Source organism: Dendrobium catenatum, unplaced genomic scaffold, assembly GCF_001605985.2.
Source record: "Dendrobium catenatum unplaced genomic scaffold, ASM160598v2 fragScaff_scaffold_743, whole genome shotgun sequence".
Lineage (NCBI taxonomy): Eukaryota > Viridiplantae > Streptophyta > Magnoliopsida > Asparagales > Orchidaceae > Dendrobium > Dendrobium catenatum.
In genome coordinates this window covers 3,591,455-3,602,672 of record NW_021319205.1, presented here as the reverse complement: position 1 = coordinate 3,602,672, position 11,218 = coordinate 3,591,455, and positions in this window count along the sequence as shown.

The window sequence follows — 11,218 nt, the reverse complement described above, 5'->3', positions numbered from 1 at the left end:
CATGGCTAATCGTATCTATAACTCCATCTGCTCTTCCATCGGCCTACTTGTGTCGATTGTAAAGGTCTACGACCACTTTGTCCTACGGGATAGTGTGATCGTACTCTTTGCATTCGAACCACACGAGCAGAATCCTTTCGGAGACCCACAGATTTCTGGCGACCACGATTATATAAAAAAACACAAAAAAAACTCTTTTTTTTTGTTGAGAGTTTACAAGAAAGGAACAAACCACATGAGATTTACTTATGCCGGCGATGCAAACTCTCCTAAAGAAGTTCATGAAATTCTTACTTCTATCAAAGCAAAACTCAGGCAACTTTCAATAGACATTGCCACAAATGATTTGCATGCACACCTTAATGAATGGCAAAATAACTCTAAACAATTCAAACTTGATCCCAAAGCACATTTCTTCTCAATATTTCATCATTCTAGTGGAGTATGAATCAAATGTAACTAGATCTAGTAGCCAATACCTTTCCAAATCACATATCATCCAATGATTAGATAACCATTAACTCATAAACACAAGATTTTTTTTTTACCAACTAGTAAACAAGTGATACAACCAAACCAAGCCACAAGGCTTTGTATGAGCAATACGCCAATAAAAGGGACAACACAAGAAATACAAACTTTCTAAAGTATTTAATTAAATGATTAATGCGCATCTCCGTATGCTTCATGAATCGCCCACAAAATAACATAAGGATTTCTTGAAGGCATTTATTCAAACACCTCGCGTGCATGATTTAATAAGAAACAATGTGGCTTCTCAAACCTTGCCACCATTTACACCTAAAACTTCTAAATCATATGACATAGAGCAAGTGTAGATTCATATCCTAATTGTCCAACCCAAAACAAGGTTAATAAACATGTTGGATATAAATATAAATCAACACATTGCGATGAAATCAACTAATATCCTCGCAAGCAATCATAAACTTTTAACATAATGAATGAATGTGTTTTATAGGAGTAAGGAGATTATAGGTGTAATGACACATACACCATAAAGCTTCCATAGATCTTGCACTAATACGATCCTCTACCAACTAAAACAGCCACATGATTTTTCACAAAATATTGTATCACATAGCATGAAATCCAAACAGGTTTGATATATCTAAAGATGGAAGAAGCAGTTTGAAGATTTCCTTCGTATAACTCAAGACAAAGAAACATAGCCCATGTATGAACCTTTAAAATAAGAATAAGAATAGCAAACATTGAGGTATCTATTCCCAAAACCCAAATCATTCAAAGTCAAACCATTCACATGTTACCACTTAACTCAAGATCGAAAGGGATTTAAAGACTACTCATTGCATATTCATCAACTCAAGCTCAAAAGAGCAAAATACTGCTCACATTCAAAAAAGAGATGCAAAGAGAGGGAATAAGCAAGGGGGAAAGAAGATGGAGAGAGAAAAAAAAAAAAGAAAGAAGAATAAGAAGAAAGCAGAAGAAGGAGAAGAAGGGAGCTACTTACAGCAATAGTGAGCAAATCAACCTCTAACAGGGCAGGAAATTGAAGGAGTTAGGTCCGGCCAGGTCTCGCGACAGTTTGGATTCGCGAACAGCAAGGGGAAACCAGGGTGACTTCGGCTTTTGGAGCTCTGGAGTCGGACAAGCCTCGGCGTCCGACCTCTTAGGCTGGAGCAAATTGAAGGCAAGTTGGGGGAGGAGCTCGGGAGAGAGCTGGGATCCGAATGCCATAAGCCAAGAGAGAGAGAGCGTGCGATCTCTCCACGAGGAGTCCCGCCTGGATGTCCGAATGGAGAGGAATCAGGAGCCAGGGGAAGCGGGTTCGGAGAGGGAGATCGGGCGTGCGGTCCAGGCGGTGGGAGCAGGGGAAGTCGGGTCGGTCCTGGCTCGTGCGAAGCAGAGAGGGGAGAGGCTAGGGCGTCGGGCGTGAGGGAGGCTTCGGGCTGTGCGAAATCGAGCACTAGAGGGAGAGAGTGTTGGCTTCTAGACTCTGACGGAGGCAGGAACCACGGGAGCAGGGCTCGGCCTGGCTCCTCTTGCCAACCTAAAAAAAAAGATCGGGAGAAGGGATATTTTCTTTTGTCTCGGCACGAGCTCCTTCTAACGTCTCCCGTCCGAAAGCTCAGAACGGAACTGCGACATTCTGATCTCTCCTAAAGTCGTTTGAAGCCACCTCTTATTCGAGGGCTCACGCGACTGAAAACTACAGCGACGACAGGCTTTGAATTTCAAGAAATCTGAACCGTCGAAACAAATTCCTGATCTAGGAAATTAGTTTGAACCACTTAGAAAGTCAGATAGATTTAAATTGAGATTAAATTGAGCTGGCTTGAGTTAAACAAGAGTTCAAATTGAATCTAACTTGATTCGGGTTGGATTGATTTGGGCTCAATTTGAGCTAGATTTGGATAGGGATTTGATTCAAATTGACTTGATTTAAAAGGGGATTAGGCTCGATCAGTTTAATCAAATAAAATTGAACTCCGATTGAAATCGATTCGGATCAAATCGAGCTCGAATTGGGCTCGACAAGGACCAATCGTATCGATCGAATGCACTCGAGAGCACTCGAGCGAAAAACGAGGTGATACATGTTGACCTCATTATTTGAGGTCAATTTCCCCAGAATCAATTCTAGCACCTAGGTCTTCGTAGCCTAGAATAGACGTCACCCGTAGGATTTCTCTTAGGTGGATACCTATTTACGTAGCATCGATTATTCTCAATGTAGTATTCGATTACAAAATAGGAGAAATTAAAATCTGCGTGGTGATACATAAATTTTCCCACCAATACAACTTATTGGGCAAATGATCATGAGGAAAGAAAAGGCACAAGTGGATATGTATTTTATGTTGGTGATACAACTTTTACTTGGTGCACACAGAAGCAGAAAGTTGTAGCCTTATTTACATGTGAGGCAGAGTATATAGCAGCGGCGGCAGCGGCAGCGGCATGTGAAGCAATGTGGTTGAAGAATTTACTGAAGAAATTTTTTGGAGAGATTGATGAAGCTACAACAATTTATATGGACAACAAGTCGGTGATTGCATTGGCTAAGAATCCAGTACAACATGGCAGGAGTAAGCATATTGATGTGCGTTACCATTTTATCAGAGATGCAGCAAAGATAGGTCAGGTTAGCATGGAGCACTGCAGTACAGAAGATTAGGTAGCTGATTTGTTCACTAAAGCTTTGCCGACACCGAGGTTCAAAAAGCTAGTGAAGATGCTTGGGATGAAGAAAGTTTTGGTTTGCGGGGGAGATTGTTGGATATTTCAAACCCAAACAACGCATCGTTTTAGATTTTATTTTATTTTTAATTATTGGACGGTTAAAAAAACTGTTTTTATTAAGTGTTTTAAATGTGTATGAGTCCATTCCTAAGATTGAAGTGTTATCCCGTGAAAGACACTTTTTAGTTTTTGCTCTCTGTTTCGTTTTGTTCCCGTGAAGACAGTGAAGAAAACAAAAAGTTTGTTTTGAGTTTTTTTCTTTCAAAGCTTTTGTTCTGTTTTTTGCCTTCATCACATTCATTGCTATCTCCCTCAACTCCATTATCCTCACCGCTTTTTCAATTCGCATTTCCTCGACGGCTTCTCACTATAACTCTTAGAATCTCTGCATTTTTTGTTATCATCATCTACTGGCAATAGCTCTCACTCTCATCTCCTGAGAACTTTTTATTTCATTGTTTTTTTTCTTTTTTCTTTTTTAAGTGAAATATGCATGTGTAATAGTATTAATTTTGATAATTATCATGATTTTTTTTTTAAATTTGTTCGATGTTGAATAACTTCTCTCAATAAAATACATATATTATATATTATAAACACATCTGTAATAGGTTTATTATCATATAGCATATTAAATATTATTTTATCCTTAAAAAAGAAAAAAAAAAACAATGAAATAAAAAGTTCTCAGGAGATGAGAGTGAGAGCTATTGCCAGTAGACGATGATAACAAAAAATGCAGAGATTCTAAGAGTTATAGTGAGAAGCCGTCGAGGAAATGCGAATTGAAAAAGCGGTGAGGATAATGGAGATGAGCGAGATAGCAATGAATGCACAAATCCGCATATAATAATCTCTCCCGTGAAATAGGATAGACATTTTTTTCTTATAATAAGAAAAAAATGGCTGATGCGGAAGAAATCAAGTTGAATGTTCGTTCCAATTTCCAAAAGGGGTACGGCTGACCACCTTACTTGTAGAATAATATTTAATTCTAATAGGACACTACCAAAAAATAAGGCCGTCGTAGCACAAATTGCAACCTTTCCTGTCAGTTTTGCCCGCCACAAATTTATTTGCAGCGGTTTTATGACCGCTGGATGTCCGCCGTGATTACAATACGCTGCAAAGACATTACGCAGCGGTTTCAAGACCGGCGGGGTGGTGTTGTGGAATGCTGAATATTGCAGCAGTTATAACCGCTATAATGTTCCAGAATTGCAGCGGTCATGACCGCATCTAAATATGAAAAAAAAAACGATCTACAGAATTGTGACGGTTAAAACCGCTACTGTGTTGCAGTATTGTGGCGGGGTAAAACCGCCACTAATGCCCAGAAATTTTTTTTTTTTAAAACGAATCTTACAGACCAAACACGCATAAAAGTTTTAGCAGTTTTTGCAGACCGAACAAACAGAATTATTAAGCTCCATTAAAAAATCATTAGAGAATAATAATTTATTAATTTTCTCAAATTCTGTTGCAGTTCTACAATTCAAAATACTCATTTATCAAATGAAAACATATAATGTATTAGTCATACAACCTTCTAAAATGACTAAGAAACGCCAAGAAAAAAAGGTAAGTTGTACAAGTCATGCAACATTCTAAAATCATCACCGAAGCATCTATCAAATGAAAAAATAAAATCCTGAGAAATAAAGGAACATTAGAGGTGCACCACTCTAGAAAGCTCATCGGCTACGCATTCATAATCAAACTCATGAAAGAGCATGAAATACAAGGACATCAGAGCTGCTAAATCACCATTATACTAGCAAATTTGCAAACAAACAACATAAAAAAATGCTATTAACTCTCATCAAAATGACGAACTGTAGGGAGAACAATGATGTCTCTCATCTTTGTCTTTTCTTATATCATCAGACAGAACAATGATGTATCACAAGCAAATATACATATGATTAACACAACCCCATGGCATTTTCATAAAAAAACTAGCATCAGCTCAAAGACATGTGAACATTTGTTATCCACGAGTTTATAATGCAGTGCATCATCGGACCACCAATTCCTCACTTCACTACTACGCAGCTTTGAATTATCAAGACATGACGACAAATGTTGAACTTTTATAAGATCCATCAAACAGTTAATTGTAAGGCATAAATTAGAACATTCAAATCAACTTGAACTTCCCTTCAAACATGCATGCCAAATTTAGAGCATCTCAAGAAATTTTAAGCCATCACAAGAAACTTTTAAGAATTTAGCAAATTCAAAAAATAGCGACCAAATGACGATCGGAACAACAAAAATAGGGCAGATGAAAGACGAGTTAGAAATTACCTATGACCGACAACCAGAATGGCAATCGGACTTCGTCGGTGATGACAGATTCAACGACGGAAATGGATTTATACCTCAGCGCCGGTGTATTTGGCCGTGGATGAGGATTCGGAGGCTACGACGTCGGACGTTTCAAAGTGCGATTACAAGGAACTAAGAGGAGCCGGAGGAATCGTATACGCGCGAGGCGCTCGCAGGTCAAATGGCTCGACTAGGGCACGGGGGAGAAATAAAGAGCCATTTCTATCAGCGGCTAAAACCGTCATAAAAAAGCTAATATAAAAGCGGTAAAAATGGGCGTCATAACTCATATATAGCATCGGTTATAACCGCTGCAAAAACAGAGATTTAGCACCGGTTTACAAACCGCTGCTAAAAAAGGCTGCGAAAGCTTCATGTTTTTGGTAGTCAGTGTGGAAGGTTTGTTTTAATTAATTGGGTCAAATATTCAGATCAAGGTTGATTCACCCTTTAACTTAGAGTTCGGTGGAAGTCCGACGATGATTGGGCGAAAGTAGATGAACGACGAGTCCTACTCGCCCCATCTAAGCTCCAAGCAGGTCTCTTTCCTCCGCCACAAGACTGTGACGGAGTTCCGCGCGTGCAAACGAATGGAATTGCACAATTTAGTTGATTAAGAAGAGATCCATAGTGAAGTTTCTTTTGAAAGATTCAAATAGGGATCTTGCGCGCAGAGAACACGGAGGCGTGAATTCTTTGGTATAGATGGTTTTTAGATTTTTTTTTTAATTGTAAAATTTGGATCAATGTGGAGATTGTTAGGATTTATTGGTCCAATTTTAATTATATGACTTCGTGTGACATCACATTTATATAAATTCTTATAAATAGGATGTATAATTTGATGTAAAATCTTGGGGAAAAGGAAATAAATATTTAGATAGTTTCCTCCAACAGCTGCTCCCTCATCTCCTTCCCTCTCCCTCTCTCTCTTGCTAGAAGGTTCAAGAAGAGCTCAAGATTCCTCCTAGATTTCTTAACATCCTGTAACAAGGACGAAGATTGTCCTGTAGGAGTCGCAAAACCGTCAATAAAAATAATAAAGGCCCAGTTCTTTGATGCAGGAAACAACAGGTATATGTTGATTAGAGGTAGTTGAAGTGTATGACGCTGATGGTGATCAAGCAAGGAGCCGATGATGGTTGTGGCAGAGTTGTGTTTTATTGTTGTGCGGACAACAGTAGTATATCAGCACACTAACGATGCCAATTGAGTGGAAGCCTGATGGTGATGAGGTTTTGATCTTTCCTTTAAGAAGGGGTTGAAGTGAGATGCTTCAAAGTGTTGTATATAAGAGGTCAAAAGAAATCCAAAGATGTTTTTGATATCCGAGATTGCTTGTCAAAATATTGCTTAATGGTGTTGACAAGTTGATAAATTCACTGTGGATGTTTAATATATTGAAGATTATTTATCAGAGCATTACTCAATGATTTTAGCTCATATAAAGGCGGTTAAGAGAAATTAACCAAAGATATTTGACATATTTGAGATTATTTGTCAAAGCGTTGCTCGATGATATCAACATGTGTGGAAGATGTCGAAAAAATCTACTAAGGTTGTTTGATTTATTTTAGATTGTTTGTCAAAGTGTTACTTGATGACTGCAGCCTGTGAGGTAGAGGCTGAGGGAATTCACCAATACTTTTTGATATATCAGAGGTTGTTTGTCACGACATTGCTCAATGACATTAACATGTATGGAAGAGGTTGAAAGAATCCACAAAAGATGTTTGACCTATCCGAGATTATTTGTCAAAGCATTGCTTGATAACGTTAACTTGTATGAAAGAGGATGGGTAAATTTACAAAGGATATTTTTCTTATTCGAGGTCGTTTGCTAGAGCATTACTCGATGATATTAACATGCATGAAAGTGATAGGAAGAAATCAACCAAAGATGTTTGACATATCCAAGCCACAGCCCCTCCGATAACCATCACCCACCGACTAGGATTCCTCTGACCTCCATTGCTCATCAACTATAATCCCTCCAAGTACCAACACCCACCGACTACAGTCCCTTCGTCACCCGTAAACTACAATCCCTTAAATTTTCATTGTCCGCTGACTACAATCCCTTCGACCACCATCACATGTCAACTAAGGTCCCTCTGACTACCGTCGCTTGCTGATTACGATTCCTTCGATCACCATCGCTAGTTGACAAAGGTCCATTCAACCACCGTTTCCTGCTGACTATGGTCCCCCTGACCTCCATCGTCCGTCGGCTATAAAAGTCGCTCTACGAATTTTAAAACCTAAGTTATATTTTCTCTCTCCTCACTTTTTCTCTCTAATTTTCCTAATCCGATTCTTTGTTGCTGTTTTCCTAATCCGATTCTCTGCTGCCGAAAATGAATAAGAAAATTAGCTTCAATAAAAGAGTAACTAGCATTAGATATTTATAATACAATAATAATATAATGATAATATAATTATATAATTTAATTAATTTTTAATATAAAATTCATATATATATTATATATATATATTAAAAATTATTAAAAATATTCATAAAATAGTTAATTTTTCAAAAAAATTATGATGAAATCGGTTTGCAAAATAGATACTTAATAGTCTTAAAATCTCCATTTCTACTAATGGGTGACAATTTTTTAAGTATTTTCACGAATGCAAAAAATCACAAAAAATTGTTATAATTAAAATACAATAATATATATCTTATAGTGAAGAAGATTTATGATTTAGATTTAAAATGACTCTTAAAAATTATTAGCTTGGATCAAAATACAAGTTATTAAAAGCATCATCCCCATCACCCATTCCGCACTTCATTCCTATATAAACTCCTTCCTTCGCCTCCTCACTTCTCACTCCTCACTACTTTGAACCCAACCCTCACACTCAACTCCATTTTCCTCACTTTTCTTCTGATAATTTCGATAACATAATTTAGTCTTTCTTTCTAATTCTAATCTTTTGAAATATAGATCTCGATAGAGCTGATTCGACCTTATGGAGGAAAAGCATGCATTAATACTATATAACGAGAGTTCCACACCACTTCCTCCCTGGTGATGTAGATCAAAACCTGCAATGAAGAAATAACAAGACAAACAATAGATAGAACAGTGATTCTATATTGTAAAATGTAAAAACTATCTTCTCCTTCTTCTACAATCTGCTAATATACCTATCTTCCTTCTGTCCTTTCGGTATTCCCAAACAGGGACTGCAACAAAAAATATAAAGCTGTACTATAAAACTAGCTAAAGTAATTTAACTAGTGGCCACATGCTATACTAGTGATAACGGTATAATAAAAGGAAGTGTTTGTAAGATAAAATACTCCTTAGGTGCACCAAACTAGTGATGCACCGCATCATTCGCTCCCGCCGTGAGAAGAATCAGAGTGTACCGATTCGACGTTAGTTGGACTGTCATATGGCGGAACATAAGCAAAGAGATCAGTAACGTTAAATGTGTGAGATGTAGTGAACTCGGCCGGAAGATCGACGACATATGCATTGTCGTTAATCTTTTTACTGATAGCAAACGGTCCCCACTTCCTCTGGCTTAATTTGGATTGAGAACCTGGTGGCAATCTTTCCTTGCGTATGCGAACATGCACCAAATCCCCCGGCTGGAAAATTTGTTCCCTGCGGCGTGTATCAGCTGCTGCTTTGTACATTTGAGTTGAATTGTGTAGCTTAAGGCGTACATCCGAGAGCATTCGGACGAATTGATCCGCAAATGCACCCGCAGCTTTGCTTTGGCTTTTAGGAAGGACTGCAACGTCAAGGACAGTGTTAGGCAACTTAGTATAAACAATGCTAAACTGACACATACCAGTTGACTGATTAATTAGTCATCGAATTAAATGCGAATTCCGCTTGGCACAAAATGTCATCCCACAACTTTGGATGCTCTTGGACAATGCAGCGAAGTAAGTTGCCAAGAGTTCTGTTGACCACTTCGGTCTGCTCATCCGTTTGCGAATGATTAGCCGAACTCAACTGAATTTGGGTACTCATGCGTTTCCACAATTCCTGCCAAAAATGGCTTATGAATTTTACATCTCTGTCTGACGTGAGACTTCTAGGAATATCGTGAAGACGGACCACCTCCTTAAAGAAAAGATTGGCAATGTTGAGGGCGTAAAACGTCTTCTTGCACGCAATAAAATGAGCCATCTTCGAGAATCTATCCACCACGACCGAGATGGAATCATTGCCTCGCTTAGTTTGTGAAAGTCCCAACATGAAATCTAAACTTAAATCTTCCCAGATAGATTCTGGTATAGGTAATGGTTGGTACAAACCGGTATTTTGCCCTCCTCCTTTATAGCTTTGACATACCGTGCACTGCTGTACAAATTTAATCACATCCCGGCGAAGGTGAGGCCAGAAAAATCGGGATTGTAACTGTGCAATGGTGTTATCGCGCCCCATGTGTGTTGCCAATTCACCGGCATGCGCTTGTTGGATGATACGTTGCTGCCAGGAGGACTTCGATATACACAATAATCCGTTTTTTGAACAAAAATCCTTCCCGTATGGAGTAGTCTTCTACCGGTTCCCTGTTCCTACATTTGGACCATATTTCATTGAAATAATTATCATCAGAGTATAAATCTTTTATGCATTCTAAGCCCGAAAATGCGGTTTGTAGTTGGGTTAAAAGAGCAACCCACCGACTTAAAGCATCAGCTACCCGATTTTGGTTTCCACTTTTGTGTCGTAACACAAAAGTAAATTTTTGTAAGAAGATGACCCAGCGAGCGTGCATCCGATTAATGTTCTTTTGCGTGTTGATATACTGAAGGGCCTTGTGATCACTACAAAGAACTAAATCTTGATGCAACAAGTAGTTTTCCCATTGTTTCAATGCTCGAATAACGGCATATAGCTCTTTGTTCATATACAGTCCATTTCTGTCTAGACGGGCTTAATTTCTCACTAAAGAATTCGATCGGCTTGTTGTCTTGAGACAATACTACACCAATTCCCACCATAGAGGCGTCAGTATCCACTGTGAAGGGCTTTTAGAAATCGGGCAATGCCAAGACAGGTGCGTTGGTTAGTGCCGTTTTGATTAAGTCGAAACTTTTCTGATGCTCAGGAGAATTGTGACTGCTTGAGAATGTCAATGATCGATGCCATGAATTGAAACGACGGTAGAAATTCACCAATCCATGAAAGCTACGAATATCAAAAAAATTGCGAGGTTCCGACCATTCTCGGGTGGAACTAATCTTCCGTGGATCAACTTTCACCCCTGCAGCCAAAATTAAGAAACCAAGGAAAGCTACTTGAGGAGTTGCGAACTCACATTTGAGAGTATTCAGATAAAGCTTGTTGTGCCGCAAAGCCTCAAAGATCATCGTTAAGTGTTTCAAGTGGTCTTCCAATGTCAAACTGAAGACTAATATGTCGTCAAAGTATACGACACAACACTTATTTAAAAATGGCTTTAAAACTTCATTCATTAGACTCATAAATGTTGTCAGAGCATTGCACAACCCAAATTGCATGACTCTCCACTCGTATAGGCCTTGACGAGTTTTAAATGCTGTCTTCCACTCGTCGTCAGGACGAATCTGGATTTGATGATAACCACTCCGCAAATCCAGTTTGGAGAAAATCTGTGCTCCTGCCAGTTTATCCAACATATCTTCCATGCGCGGCATCGA